The 16,524-nt window shown below is 41.6% G+C and overlaps 1 pseudogene; it reads left to right on the top strand.

Moving 5' to 3' along the window:
- The window catches only part of LOC118851351, a 62,598-nt pseudogene extending 46,483 nt beyond the window's left edge, over positions 1-16,115 (top strand).
- The last annotated feature ends 409 nt before the right edge of the window (positions 16,116-16,524 follow it).

The following is a 16,524-nucleotide window of genomic DNA, read 5'->3' as shown; positions in this document are numbered from 1 at the left end:
GCCCTCCCCTCTATCACCCCCCTCCCCTCTCATCCCCTTTTCCCTTCCTTTCTTGTAGGGCAAGATAAATTTCTACGCCCCATTGCCTGTGTATCTTATTTTTTAGTTGCATACAAAAACTTTTTTTGTTTTTGAACATCTGATTTTAAAACTTTGAGTTTCAAATTCTCTTCCCTCTTCCCTTCCCACCCACCCTCCCTAAGAAGCCGAGCAATTCAACCTAGGCCACATATGTATTATTATGTATAACCCTTCCACAATACTCATGTTGTGAAAGGCTAACTACATTTTGCTCCTTCCCAACCCATCCCGCTTTATTGAATTTTCTCCCTTGACCCTGTCCCCTTTCCAAAGTGTTTGTTTTGATTACCTCCACCCCCATCTGCCCTCCACTCCATCATCCCCCCGCCTTTTATTTTTTTTTTGTCTTCCTCCCTCTTCTTTCCTGTGGGGTAAGATACCCAACTAAGTATGTATGGTATTCCCCCTCAGGCCAAATCTGATGAGAGAAAAGTTCACTCATTCCCCCCTCACATGCCCTCTCCCCTCCTCCCATAGAACTGCTTCCTCTTGCCACCTTTATGCGAGATAATCCACCCCATTCTATCTCTCCCTATCTCCGTCTCTCAGTATGTTGCTCTCTCATCCCTTAATTTCATTTTATTTCTTTTAGATATCTTCCCTTCATCTTCAACTCACCCTGTGTCTGCTCTCTCACTTTTACATATATATATATATATATATATAAACACATATATATATACACATACATACATATACACATAGATATATACATACATACACATTCACTTATATATATACATAAACATATATATATATATATATGCATATTCCCTTCAACTACCCTAATACTGAGGTCTCATGAATCATACTCATCATCTTTCCATGTAGGAATGTAAACAAAACAGTTCAACTTTAGTAAGTCCCTTGCAATTTCTGTTTCTTGATTACCTTTCATGCTTCTCTTGATTCTTGTGTTTGAAAGTCAAATTTTCTATTCAGTTCTGGTATTTTCACTGAGAAAGCTTGAAAGTCCTCTATTTTATTGAAACTCCATATTTTGCCTTGGAACATGATACTCAGTTTTGCTGGGTAGGTGATTCTAGGTTTTAATCCTAGCTCCATTGACCTCTGGAATATCGCATTCCAACCCCTTTGATCTCTTAATGTAGAAGCTGCCAGATCTTGGGTTATTCTGATTGGGTTTCCACAATACTCAAATTGTTTCTTTCTGGCTGCTTGCAGTATTTTCTCCTTGATCTGGGAGCTCTGGAATTTGGCAACAATATTCCTAGGAGATTTCTTTTTGGGATCTATTTGAGGAGGCGATCGATGGATTCTTTCAATTTCTATTTTGCCCTGTGGCTCTGAAACATCAGGGCAGTTCTCCTTGATAATTTCTTGAAAGATGGTATCTAGGCTCTTTTTTTGATCATGGCTTTCAGGTAGTCCAACAATTTTTAAATTATCTCTCCTGGATCTATTTTCCAGGTCAGTGGTTTTTCCAAGGAGATATTTCACATTGTCTTCCATTTTTTCATTCCTTTGGTTCTGTTTTAGAATATCCTGATTTCTCATAAAGTCACTAGCTTCCACTTGCTCCAATCTAATTTTTAAAGTAGTATTTTCTTCAGTGGTCTTTTGGACCTCCTTTTCCATTTGGCTAATTCTGCCTTTCAAGGCATTCTTCTCCTCATTGGCTTTTTGGAGCTCTTTTGCCATTTGAGTTAGTCTGTTTTTTAAGGTGTTGTTTTCTTCAGTGTATTTTTCAGTATTTTTTTGGGTCTCCTTTAGCAAGTCATTGACTTGTTTTTCATGGTTTTCTTGCATCCTTCTCATTTCTCTTCCCAATTTTTCCTCTACTTCTCTAACTTGCTTTTCCAAATCCTTTTTGAGTTCTTCTATGGCCTGGGGCCAGTTCATGTTTTTCTTGGAGGCTTTTGTTGTAGGCTCTATGACTTTGTTGTCTTCTTTAGGCTGTATGTTTTGGTCTTCTTTGTCACCAAAGAAAGAATGCAAAGTCTGAGACTGAATCTGGGCACGTTTTCACTGCCTGGCCATATTCCCAACCAACTAACTTGACCCTTGAGTTTTTCAGTGGGGTATGACTGCTTGTAGATTACAGAGTTCTATGTTCCACGTTTGGGGGGGAGGTGCCAGCTCTGTCAGACCCGCACTACTCCTTCCCCAAGAACCCCCAGTCCAGGCTGGGCTTAGATCTTCATCAGGCTGTGCACCCCTGCTCTGATCCGCCACTTAATTCCTCCCACCAGGTGGGCCTGGAGCCGGAAGTAACAACAGCTGTAGCTGCCCCACCTCCGCTGCCCCCGGGGCTGGAAGCCAAACCGGGAACTCCTTCCACTCCCGCAGCTTTTCCCACTAACCTTCTCCGCAGTCTTTGGTGTTTGTGGGTCGAGGGGTCTGGTAACTGCCGCAGCTCACATATTCAGGGCGCTAGGGCCCCCTCCACCCGGCTTCTGTTCTGGATGGTCCACGCCGCTCAGGCTGGGCTCTGCTCCACTCCGTTCCCAGCTCCCAGCTCCCAGCTCCGTGTGGAATAGACCTCACCCAGAGACCATCCAGGCTGTCCTGGGCTGGAGCCCTGCTTCCCTCTGCTGTTCTGTGGGTTCTGCCGTTCTAGAATTGGTTCAGAGACATTTTTATAGGTTTTTGGAGGGACTCCTATTTATCAAAATATTAAACAAATTCGTGGACCTCTAGATTAAGAACTCCTGCCCAAGAATAATATCTTTCTTGGGGAAGAGGAAAACTATGGAATTCAGATCTGTTCCATTTCACCTACGATATATTTCAAATACCTACCATTTTAGAGAGTCCCTTAAGCTTATTTCCTGTGTCTAAACTTGAAAGAGAAACCCTTTTATCCTCCTCCATTTTGTTGGCGTAAGTCCTTGTACTTCTGTATATGCCTGAGTGTTTTGCTTCCTTCCCAACGTAGTTGTTCAGGCATTATAAAGAATGTCATTTTGTTTAGCTGTTAGAGAAGAGAGAATTATCAAGTGTTGGTGCCACCCACTGAGAGTGAGCTGTGTCCTCCAACCTGGGCTCCAGTGTAAAAAAGACCCTCTTTTAATTGCTTCTTGAAACTTGGTCCCATGTTCCCCTATCTCTTCACACATCTCTTTTTTTATACCTTCTCACACCTAGCAGTGTTTGGTCTAGTAGAAATACAGTCCCTGATTCCAAGAGTATCTTTATTTGACTTGACAAGGAGAGGTTGCCCTTCTCCTTTCATCAGCCAGCGTCTGTATACACATGCCTCTGGCCTTCTCCAGCACAGGATGCCTACAACATCTTCCCCACTCCCTCAATAATCTTCAATTTCTTCCTGTCCAGTGGTTCTTTCCCTGTTGCCTACCAACATGGCCATTACCTCTGAAGTTACCTTTCTGCTCTGGGTATCATGTTTGTGCCTATTTATTTATATACTGCCTCCCCCTCTTCGAAGGCAGGGTCTGTTTTAGCAGTTTGTGCTTTTCTTTGTATCCCCCAGAGCTTAGCACAATTCCTGGTGCATAGTACACTCCTAATGTGTTTATTGGTTGATTGATTGATTTCTTTTTTAGATCCCATATGGAAATACAGCTCTTCTTGACCTCTTTTAAGGATTTCTCTTGGTCTCCCTTAACTATAAACATGGTGCCTTACTTTTTCTTCACACTGATGGATGAGATGTGTTTATCTACTAACCTGCAAAGAATGCCCTGCCAGTTTGATAATGACTTTGTTAATAACAGTGTAATCATCACATCTCTCCCACTCATATATATGGCCACCACCCTAGTTCAGGCCCTTATTATCTCTCACATAGACCATTGGTAGAATGAGGCAACTAAATTGGTAGAATGAGGCAACTAAACCCTACATGAGGTCCACACATGGATTAGAAAGCCACATATTAACATCTGTGTCCTATTTTACCTTAATTTATTTTGTCAAATATTTCCCATTTGGTTGGGCTGCACTCAGGAGTGTTGCTGACCGCAAGGTGTTTGATACATCTGACCTGAATTGTTGCAGTAGCCTCCTCATTGGTTGGCCTGCCTCAAGTCTGCCCCCCACCCTCTGCTGCCACCTCCTCCCCCAGCCACCAGAGCCTTAGCTCTAAGCCACAGGTCTGACCCTGTCACTTGCTTTAGCTGCCTTAGTCCACAATTCTCTCCTTCACACACTGTCCTCCTTGTTGTACCTCCCACACGATATTTCAACAGTTGCTTCCCTGCCTTTGCATGGCTGGGTTTTGTTATGGTGGGAGTATGTCCTCGTGCCTGGAGTGCTCTCCCTTCTCACTTCTGCCTTTTAGAATCCCCAGCTCCTTCCCAGGTTCAGCTCAAGCACAATCTCCTACCTTCCTCGTCTCCCCCTCCCCAACTCTTAGTGCCTTTCCCTCAGAGAAGAAAACTACTTTATCCTTAATATCTGTATGCTTCTTATATCTGTACATGTTGTTTCTCTGCAGTAGAATGTAAGCTATTTAAAGACAAGGACTGTTCCTTTTTTGTCTTTGTATCCCTATCATGTTGCCTCACCCATAGTAGGTGCTTACCAAATGGTAATTGGGTAATGATGCTCATTTCAATGTCCTATATTTTTTATTTTACTACTCCTTTTCTAGGTATGATATTTTACTCTATTTCTGATGTGACTGACAAACTGCTTAGCATCTCTAGAGAATCTATCCCCATCCTTCTGGAGGAGTTCTGGATAAGCAGCATGCAAATGGAACTCACTGCTCCCTTGAGGGACATTCTGGAAGACCTCAGCCCCCCAGCTATGGCTGTATTTGACCTAGCCTGCACCCAGTGCCAACTATGGAAAATTTGCAGGCAGCTTCTGGAAACAGCTGAGCTCAGCAGCCTTGAGAGCTGAGGTGAGGATGCTTCATACTTTGTCCCTTTGGCTTCTAGTGAGATAAATTTCCTCTCCTCTGTTCTATAGTGAGAAAAACGGGATTTTCTGAAAGCAGGAGGGAAAAAGAATTGCCGCTCAGTCCTCTTCTTACTACTTCTTAATATCTGTAGTCCAATCTAATTGTATAGTTATGAATGGCCTTGAAAAACCTAATGTCTAAATAAACACATTCATTTATGTGATTCTAAACAAGTAGAGTTCTTAATCACCTTCGTAGAATCCTCTCTATTTAGGAAAGATTTTCTGAAAGAAATGTTTTTTTTTCCAAGAGAAAAGATAGTGGTCAGATATTGCTTTAAATTTTATTAGATTTCTATTAATAAAAAAGCCTTTGAACTTGAAGGTTGGAAGGAAAGGAAATTGAGAGGGAATGATGCTCCAAGGTGAACGAATGAAGGATTAAGGAACTTGAGGATAGAAGACAACTAAACTAACCCCTAATCCAACCAAACCCATTTCATCAATATGTTCCACATGGTAGTAGAACCCTGCCTCCTCAAAAATAAGTTATTCACCCTCAGACATACAGAGTCAAGGGAATGGAAATGAGTTGTGAAGTGAAGAGCTGCTCCCTAGAAGCAAAACCGTCTCTTCTCATCTACCAAATCATTTCTGGTCTTTTCGTTAAAATACCATTTGATTTTCATTTCATTTTGTTTTGTTGAGAATTGTTCATTTTAGCACTATTACTACTACATTAAATAAATACTTCTCCCTACCAGCCACCCTCCTAGGCTACTGGTATTTTATTTTGTAAAGGGGAAGTAAAATTGTGTAAGTTTTGTCTAGGCTGCAGCAGTTATTTTAGCCTTGTATCTGTCAGCCATTTGTTGAGCATCTGTTACATCCCTAGAAGTGTGCCAGGTATGATGGTAGGAATACAGAAGAGATGAGACATACCAGCATAAGGATTTATATTCAAGCCCAACAAACCCCTCAGGATTACTGCTGCCTGTCATTGCCAGGCTGTAGGCACAAAGCCAGGATTGTTGTCATTGTGGGCCACATGGGGAGGGGTTTTATAACTACCAGCAGTTGAGGTCCCACAGCAAAGAAAGAGGAAATAATGTATGGCCTTATCTCCCCTGAAGGAGAGAAAATCAAAAAGTAAAGGTAACAGGAATAGAGCGTTGAAATTTTAATTTCTAGAAGCACCTAACCTCACCATGTCCCCTCCCCTTCATCTGCTCCCTAGCCGAAAGCTTGACTATGTTCTCCTGAACTCTCATGGCATTAGAAGCTTTCCAGTTGTTCTTCAGCAAATTGGCGAACTTCTCAACTACACTTTTGTGCCAGCAGGACAAACTAAACATGGTCAGTTGCTTTTCCTCCTTTCTCTCTGGGACTGATGCATTAGGGGTTTCTCATTAGGCTGTCTTTTCCACCTGACTCTCATTTGCTTTCCATAGACAATGCAGAAGAAAAAACGAGCAGTAACCCTCAGTACAATGTTAGAGAGCTCCTTCAGATGTGTTTCTCAAGGCTGACGGAGGATTGTATGTCAAACCAAGCCACCCTCTGCCAGCAGCGAGAGCAGATTGTCCAGACACTGATGGAAGCACTGCAGCTTCCAGGTCAGCCACACCTTTCTCCACCTCCTAAAGATTGCAGATAAAGAAGGAACAAGAGCTCAAGCAGGGAAAAAACAAAGCTGGGAATTAGAGAGGAGTGGCAGATTGGGCATTTAGGACAGTGGCCTAAGACTCACAGAAATCCAGCATTGGGAGAGATCCCAGAGACCGTCTAACCTGACCTGTGCTTACCCGCACAGGCATTATTCATTTTACACTGTCTCCAACAAGTAGTCATTCTTTGCCTTTGCATGAAGAACTCTAGTCAAGGGGAACCCATTCCACTTTTGGACAGCCCAGGTTTGAGGCAAATTTCACCTCCATTTATCACTTTTTTCCTTCTGTCCTTTGTTCCTGTTTTGCCCTGTAGGGACAAGAAGAAGAAGTCTAAAAAAAGGAGAAGATAATAAGCTTTTATATAGCACCTATTGTGTGCCAGGAACTTTTTACAAATATTAGCTCATTTAATTTTTGCCTTCTGCTGAATGACAACTCTCCAGATAGTTGAAAGACAGTTATTATGTCCCTCTAGGTCTTCTCCTCAAGCTAAATATCTTCAGTTCCTACAGCTGATCATTGTATGTCATGGTCTCATGGTCCTTTCTCCTCTGCACCCTGATCACTGTCGTCTGGATGCTCTCCATCTTGTCAGTGTCCTTCCAAAATGTGATGCTCAGAACTGAACAAAACACTCACAATTTCCTCCAGTAATAGCAAAATGCAACCTGACTGTGGCCTTCTTTTTCTAATGCAATCTAAGACATAACTTTAGCTACTTCATCTGCTTCATCATCCTGTTACCTCATTGACGTTGCAGGCCACTAAAATACCCAGGCCTTTTTTAATGGCTATTTTTAATTGCTATCCTCTATTTGCAGAGTTGATATTCGAAACAATGTAGATATTACATTTCTCTCTCTTACAAACTTCCTCTTACTAAATTCATTCTATTATTCTAACCTCTCAAGATCTTAGCAAAGCATTTGATAAAATCTGTCATACTGTTCTTGTGGCTGAGATGGAGGTATGTGGCCTAGGTCATGATATGAATTGATAAATTCTGAACTGATTGAATGGCCAGGTTAAAACAGTTGTTATTAATGTTTTGATGTCATCTAGTCAGGAGAGGTCTCCAATGGAGGAACCCAGAAATCTATGGTTGGTCCTATACTGTTTAACATTTTTATCAGTCAGTCAGTAAACATTTATTAAGTGCCTACTATGTTCCAAACAATGAAGACATCACACAAAATGAAGCTGAAAAGCAGGAATGGGTGGGAGGAGGAACCTACCTGACAAAGGGACTTGGTGGAGTCTAGTCCAGGGAGTGCAGAGCTGATGAAATGGGCTGGGACCTCTCTTTAAAAGAAGGTTTGGGGAGCTGTTTACCCCACCTTCCATCCCTTCCAATCAAAAGCCACAGATAGTTTTTTATATCAGATTTGTAGATGACAGAAAGCTGGAAGGAATGGCTAATATGGGGGATGAAAGAGCAATATCCAAAGAGATCTTAACTGGCCAGAGCAGGGTTGGGGAACCTGCAGCCTCAAGGCCACATTTGGCCCTCTAGGCCCTCAAGTGCAGCCCTTTGCCTGAATCCAAACTTCCCAGAACAAATCACTTTAATATAAGGATTTGTTCTGTAAAACTTGGACTCATTCAAATGGCCATACCCAATGATCTAGAAGGCAGAGCATGTGGCTGAATCTGAAAGGGTGGTATTTAGTATAGATAATTGTAGTTTCATACTTGGATTCAAAAAAGTCAGGTTTATTTCATAATCATAAGATGAGGGGAGAAATGGTCCATCTGGAAAAGATCTGAAGATTTTAGTGAACTGCAGGTTCACTAGGAGTCATCAGGATGATTGGGCAGCCAAGAATGTTAGTGTAGATTTAGACTTAATGAAGAAGGGCACGGGGTCCAAACCTCAGAGTGTAATCATCCTTCTGTCCTCTGCTTTGGTTGGATCACATCTTGAGTAGATTCCATTCTATGTGCCATTCTTCAGAATGCACACTGATCATGTGGCAGGTGTTCAGAGGTTGGCTGCTAGGATGGTAAAGGGCCTCAAGATCATGGCATCTGAGGATGAGTAGAGAGTTAACTTTCTTCAGCACTCTGCTCCCTGACTGCAGGGATTCCTGTTTTCCTTCTAGATAAAGATGGCTGGCAGTACCTGTTTTCTGTAGAGGATGCAATTCTGAGAAGCCAAATGGCCCTTTGGTCTGTGGAGAGGTGGCCCCTGGAGGCTTGCCTAGAAATTTTGGCCTTTTGCATTTCTGAACCAGCTGTCCCAGAACGATTACTATCAGAGCTGCGTAAAAAACTGAAGAAGCTCCAAATTTACCAGAAGGTAAAACCACCATCAATCAAAAAGTTAATAGACTGTTTAGCCTATCTATGAGTTGACTATTTAAGTGAGGATGGTAAGGACTTTGGGGCAGATTTGCCTTTGCTATCTGCTAAGCTCTTCATACTTTGTATTTGTTTTATTTATACAAGGATCACTTACAACTACAATTTCGTAGTTAAGTATGCATCAAACAAAGATAGAGAACATTTAGGTTCCATTTATATTATGTGCAGAGAAGATTGCATACTTGTTAAAATTGTTTTAGCTTAATTTCAAAATCCAGTTTGAAAGGATTATGACATTTTTAAGAAAATTGAGAAGCACCTGAAAGCTGATTTTTAAAGAATGCATATAAATAACATATAAAAAAAGTTTATTATGGCATTTTATCCCATCCATGGGATTGCAGGGCTCTTAGGAAAATCCTTAATTGGAATGAAAATGTAGTCCAGAATTCTGCTTGGAGAACTCAAGATGTCAGCTCACAAAGGTTTTTCTCCCTCCTGTCCAGTTTCTTGTCAGCAAGAACCTAAATTCAACCCTGAAATTAAGGGGCTTGTAAAAAATTAATAATTCTCAGATGGAACCATGGCCTGTAGGAGTTCTCACCCTCCTTTTATCCTTCATTCTCCCTGTGCCCAAGCTTCTACTTTCTTTTTCCTCTTCCAAAATAGGGAAGGTGAGAAGATTGGAGTCTGAATCTACTGTCCTCTCATATCTTTCAAAGCTTTTACCTTTTCAATCTGTTTGCTATCTGATTCCTCCTCCCTTTTGCTGGCAAATGTTTCTGGATCTCTTGATGGCTCATTTACAGAAGAGTCAAGGGACTTACTTATGGATCAAAAACCTGCCATGTGTTTTTTAGTGTTTTTCTTTATCTTCTCTTAGATTCTGGATTTGCAGTCCACTCCAGTGTGGTCTGACTGGCAGACATTGAAGAGGTGTTGTGCTGACAGCCCACCAGTGGTCATGGACCTGATTCTAGAGGCAAAGGTTCAGTTTTCCCAAACTATCCCCTCTCTCTTCCCAACCTCAGAAAGCTGTCCCTCTTCAGCATGTTTGAGTAGTGTAGGTCTCCATCTTCCTTGGTATGGGGAGCTCTCAGGTGAAGCAAAAGATCTACTTGATCATTAGCTTCAATCCTTTTACCAACTACCAGAAAAAACCTAGTAATATTAAGGTCCTAGGACCCAGTGACCCATTCATTTTACTCCTTTATTTGAGCTTTGTCAGTTTGCCCTTGGAGGAGAGGTGAGGTAAGAATCAGTGAACTTCTCCGATGATAAATAAAGGGAGAGTAAGTCTGACTGAAGGGTGTTCCTTCCCCGGCCTTGACCTTATCCAGATCTTTAGAAGGTATCATGGCTAATGAGAACAGCTAGATTGTGAATTTCAGGGTTTGTAAATTGCATGGACTCCTTTTGTCCTCAGTGCAGCCCTGTGAGGAGGTGCTGTGATCCCTATTTTGCAGATGAGGAAACTAAGGCTCATAGAGTCTAAAGGAACTCAGACAGCAGGGGAGGGTCAGAGGTTATCTCACAACTCCTGACATGGCATTTTTCCCACATATCTGCTTGGCTTGGCCTGTAACCAGGTGTCTTCTCATCCAGGCAATAGCCTGAGGCTACTCTCAAGCTGTAGTAGGTGTTCCTTGTTATTCAGTTGTTTTAGTAAGTCTGACTGTTCAAGATCTACTTTGGGGTTTTCTTAGCAAAGATACTATTATGATTTGCCATCACCTTTTCCATCTGGTTTTACAGCTGAGGAACTGAGGCAAACAGGGGTAAGTGACTTGGCCAGGGTCCCACAGCTGGGAAGTGTGTGAGGCCAGATTTGAACTCAGTTAGATGAGTGAAGCTTTCTGACTTCAGGCCCAGTGCTCTATCCACTGTGCCACCTAGCTGCTCACAAATAAAGAGCCCCTTCTTTTCTCTTATTTTTCTGGGAAGCCAGCTAGTATACTAGCTAGAGACAAGCTTGCACTGAGTGCCACTGTTCTCATTATTAGAGAGAGTATTGGGAAAGGCACCAGGAAGTTTGAGTTCTAAACCTGTCTTTATCACTCCATATAAGGCTATGGCCAAGTCTCAGCCTTGTTCACTTCTGTTTCTGCTTCTGTGAGATACTGATAGTTCCTCCTGTCCTATAAGAGTTGCAAGGATAAAGTGATATTTTAAATAAATGGGAAAGCATTTTGATGATATGCATCAAATTCCTTATATTTTGTTTTTTAATGAATTTTTTTTATTCCATTGGGCTTTTTTGCTTTTGGATATGGGGTTCTCCCTATCTTGCTCAGGATGGAAGTACAGTGGCCACCATGCTGTGTAGTACAAAAGCTTTAACCTGCTTTTTTTCCCAACCTGAGCTGGATTGTCTATCCTTCAGCAGCCTGGTGACCTCCTGCTCCCTGTAGCTCATCATAATGGTGCTACATTTAGTGCAGGCACCCAATTGCCTTTATCTTGACTGCAACTCAAAACTCCTGAGCTCAAGCAATCCACCAGCTATAGGGACAACAGACAGGCACTACCATGCTAGCCTCATACAACTCCAATCCTGATTTCTCCAGCTTTAGTCCTATAGTAACTGCCCCTTTACTACTCACTAAATCTTCTTAGAGCTGCCCTAGACCCAGGCCAAGCGTATGGTGGAAAATCCAGGCAAGAGTTCAGTGTGTGATAAGGCTTTATTGGATTAAAAGCACATGTTTCATTTCCTCTTTCCACACCAGGAATAAGAGCTGTGTGAGGAATGGGGCTGCTTCTATCCTATTCCAAGAGAACATTTAATCAGCTTGAACCAAAAACATCTCCTCTACCTTCTAGAGAGTGGAGATCATGAAAAACCCTTCCAGGTAAATCATCCCCATTTGGTTGAAAAAGAGTAAGCCAAATCTGACATCAAGTTTCACTTTAAACTCCACTAAGAACCCCACAGCAAGAGATAGAAAGAAAAATTTCATTGAAAATTACTGTAGACACTTTAAAATATTTGGGGGAACCCAGGAACTATATGAACACAATCACAAAATGCTTTTCACACAAATAAAGTCAGATCTAAATAATTGGAAAAACATCAGCTTCTCGTGGTTGGGCCAAGCTAATATAATAAAAATGACAGGTTTACCTAAATTAATTTACTTGTTGTTACAACAATTTGGCTAGCAGCTGTTGTGGGGGTGAAAGACCAACACAAACTCAACAACAAGAATGCTGCCAACACAGGTTCTTTTTATCTGCTTTACCAAGAAAAGTAACACTAGGGGTTAACAATCTTATTTCAATCCAACATACAAATATTCACTCAGTTCAGGGGGAAAAGCCAGCACCCTGAACTTCAGAGCCAATGTAAAGAAGTTACAAACATACATTATAAACAGACCAAATACAGTTCACACTTACCAAGAAACTATCAACATGTGGGTTGACGAGTGGGGAGGCTCTTAGAGTGGCTGCCCAGAGTCTCCTGCCAACACTCCTCTAGGAGTGAGAGCCTCAAGCAGATAGCTCTGTTCTCTCTTTTTATACAGTCTTTGGACATCATCAGATATCATCTGAGTGACCAGCACTTAGGCCCATACTATTGTCTCTGGTCTTAGCAACTCCCCTTAGGACCCTGAGGGTTTCATGCCCACATGGGCTTAGCACCTAGTAGTTAGGGGTTTGGGCCTGGGCCTTTGCATCTAGTAAGGCTCAATCAAAGACAATTAATTTAGCATTCTAAAATAGTTTTTTAAAAGTCCCAACTTGATTAATATTACAGTTGTTTAATTCCATACCAATTAAACTACCAAAACTAATTTTATAAAGCTAGGAAAAATAATAACCAAATTCATCAAGAAGAACAAAAGTTCCCAGAATATCAAGGGAATTAATGAAAAGAAATACTAGGGAAGGTGGCCTAGCTATACCAGATCTTAAACTGTATTATAAAGCAGTAGTCATTAGAACTACTTGGTACTGGCTAAGAAATAGAATGGTGGATCAGTGGAATAGGTTAAGTATAAAAGACACAGTAGTCAGTGACTATAGTAATCTACTGTTTGATTGTTTTAACAACCCAGCTAGCAGCTTCTCTGGGGGAGTAAGATCCCTCCCCCACAGCCGGCACCAGGGGGCTGCTGGGACCCAGGAGGCTGCCGGGACCCAGGAAGCTGCCGGGAAAGCACAGGTTCTTTTTATCTGCTTAAACAAGGAAAGCACGGTGAAGGGGTTGACCAGCTTACTTTATTCCAGCATTCACTTAGCATACAGACAACATTCATTTAGTTCAGGGGAAAATGCCAGCATTCAGTTAGCATTCAGTTAGTTCAGGGGAGCATACAGACAAGCATCAAGAGACAGACCAAATACAGATTCATTGACTTACTTCAGGGGAAAAAACCAGCACCCTGAGGTTCAAAACATTCATTTAGTTCGGAGGAAAAAACAAACCAGCACCCCAAACCTCAAAACCAAAATATAAACAAATTACAAATATCAACAGACAGACCCAATACAATTCATAGTTAGTTACCAACATCTGGGCTCGGCCCAAGAGCAAGGGCTGGCCCAGAGTCACACTTGCTTGCCACTGCTTCCAACACCAACCGGAAGAGGAGAGAGCTTCAAGCTGTCCTCTCCCCTCTTATAGGGTTTTTGACATCATCAAGCGCCGCCTGAATGACCAGGGCCGATTGGTTCTTGACTTGGCCCCTCCCCCTAGCGTAGACCAGGTTCTGGAGCTAACACCTCCCCTCAGCCAGCCCCATGACTCATCACACAGGAAGTTGTCTGCTTCCTGGAATGCTCTTTGGGCTTCCTTCCCTGGAAGAGCAAGCCACAGTGTCCAGAGGCTCAATGAGGTAAGCTGAGTCATTCAAAGAAAACAAAGGCCATTCTGGTTACATTGATAAACCCAGATTCCAGCTTCTAGGATAAAAACTAACTATTTGACAAAAACTGCCAAGACAGCTGGAAAATAGTATAGCAGAAACTGGGCATAGACCAATATCTCACACCATATACCAAAATAAAATCAACATGGGTTCACGATTTTGCTATAAAGGCTGATACTATAAGCCGTCTGGGAGAGCAAGGGATCATTTACCGGTCAGATTTATATAGAAAGGAAGAATTTATGACCACACAAGAGATAGAGAGCATTATGAAATGCAAAATGAATAATTTTGATTACATTAAATTGAAAAGTTTTTGTACAAACAAAGCTAATGCCACCAAGATTAAGAAGGAAGCAGAAAATTAGGAAAAAATTTTTACAACCAGTGTTTCTGATAAAGGCCTCATTTCTAAAATATACAGACAACCGAGTTTAATTTTAATAATACAAGTCATTCCTTAGTTGATAAATGGTCAAAGGATATGAAGAGGCAATTTTCAGAGGAAGAAATTAAAGGTATCTATAGTCATATGAAAAAAATGTTCTAAATTACTATTGATTAGAGAAATGCAAATCGAAACAACTATTAGGTGCCTACCACATCTCACTTGTTAGATTGGCTAACTTGACTATTGTGAAAATATGTTTAGTGTGAAGGTATAGGTAGAGGCTATATTGGACTTCATACTGTCTTCAGTGGGGAAGGGGGAGGAGAGGGAGGAGAAGAAAATTTGAAACTCAAAAACTTGAGAAACCGAATGTTGTAAGCTAAAAATAAAAATAAATTAATTAATTTTTAAAAAAAGAAAAAAATGAACTCTGCTAAGGCACACTGCACACATGGCTGAGTCGAAAGAGACCTGGGTTCAAATCTTTCCTAAGATACATTCTGGCTGAGCAAACATGAGCAAATCACTTCACTCTCAGTGCCCCCTGGCAACTCTCAGATCATCAGAAGTTACAACTGAGCTGTTGATCTGCCTGAGTGAAGGGAATTTTCACATCAGGAGTTCAACCCCACCACCATTGGCATGGGAAGGGAATCACAAGTCCAGACCAAAGACTGGGGTGAAGGGGAGCTGCAGCTATAGTGCATCAGGAGTCACAGATCATTGCTTCATGTGGACATTAAGAACATGTTATATAGACACATCGAGAGGCCATTGCCCTGCTAGCTTTCTCTATATCTGTAAGGTACAGCTGGCCAGATGGGTTCAGGATTCAGGTCCCTAGGAGGACTTGGCCTAGATAGTTGTGGTTGGCCCCAGGGTTCACCTTCCTCTTCTACCCATCTTCCTTATAACTCCTTCAGAGAATCTCTGACTCCACCATGCACCTCGATGTCACAGAGAGTTCCCTTGACCAGCATCCCACTCTGGCTGCCTCTCACTCATTTCTACAGGGAACTGACAGCTACTCGACACTATGAGATCCAAGCTCTATACATGGGGTCCAAGGTAAGGAGAGCATTGTATAAAGTTTACACACATAAGAAAAACTGCAGCCCTGTGAAGGGAGCACTTCCAGCAGGGCCGGCTCTATCCAGAACTCATTAATAGTCTTTGCGATATTCTGCCATTTAGGCATCAAGGCCTCTGCTCCCAGGTACATACCCTGGGATTGTGCTCCCTGCCCTGGCACACTCATGTTCTTTGTAAACCCTCCCTTCACTGCCTGTGGCCCTTACTAGGCCATTCCATCTAGACCTGTCTTCCTTCTCTAGATAAATCCTTGCTATGCCTCTGGCCACTGGGAAGAACCACTTGATTGCCTTGGATGAAAGAGTTTCAGACTTTGGCAGGCACTTTCTGTGATGCAAATGTAGACATCATAAATGCAATTAAAACAAAAAAAGACATCATATATATATATATATATATATATATATATATATATAATAGTTTCCTCTGAATACTGAAAATCATAATTATGGAATACATGATGATTCAAACAAATACAGACCTCCAAGTGTTACATGGCAGATTAATGTACTGTTAGGAAGAAACCTAAAAAGACTGTCTTGTTTCCATCTTAGAGGCCATAGCTTTCTGTATGACTTTATGCATCCTAATGCCTCTGTTTTTCCATGGCCAAAATGATGGCAAAGTCTGTTCTATATATCACCAGAATAATATCAAGTTTCACTAAATAATTTGAAAACAAACCCATATTTGGAGCCCTTTGAGAAGGGTCTTGAAAATTCCTTTAGACCATTAATGTGTGACTCAATTATAATTTTTTGGTCCTTGGGATTTCACTGGTAGAGAAAATTTCTGTTCCACAAACTCCCTTTTACCCTGCAGATAGGCTTCTGTTCCGCAGGGGTAGTCTTAGAGACTTGCCTGGGGCACTAAGAAATTAAATACCTTCCATGGTCACACAGCCAGTATGTATCAAGATGTAAAATTTCAATGGAGGTCTTCCTGATTGACACCAGAACTGGTTTTCTGGCCTCTATTCCACAATTCCTTTTTTAGTTTTAAGTACAATAGTGGCTCACATTTCAAAAGTTCTATAAGGTTTTCCTGCATGAATTTTTTTAAATTTACTTTTTAATTTAATATATTTAGTTTTCAGCATTGATTTTCACAAGAATTTGAATTACAACTTTTCTCCCCATTTCTACCCTCCCCCCCCACTCCAAGATGGCTTATATTCTGGTTTCCCTATTCCCCAGTCAGCCCTCCCTTGTCACCCCACTCCCCTCCCATCCCCTTTCTTGTAGAGCAAGATAAATTTCTATGCCCCATTGCCTGTGTATCT

Source organism: Trichosurus vulpecula, chromosome 5 (assembly GCF_011100635.1).
Source record: "Trichosurus vulpecula isolate mTriVul1 chromosome 5, mTriVul1.pri, whole genome shotgun sequence".
Classification (NCBI taxonomy): Eukaryota; Metazoa; Chordata; class Mammalia; order Diprotodontia; family Phalangeridae; genus Trichosurus; species Trichosurus vulpecula.
The sequence above is the reverse complement of the archived record's forward strand: the minus strand, read 5'-3'. Positions and strand labels throughout refer to the sequence as shown.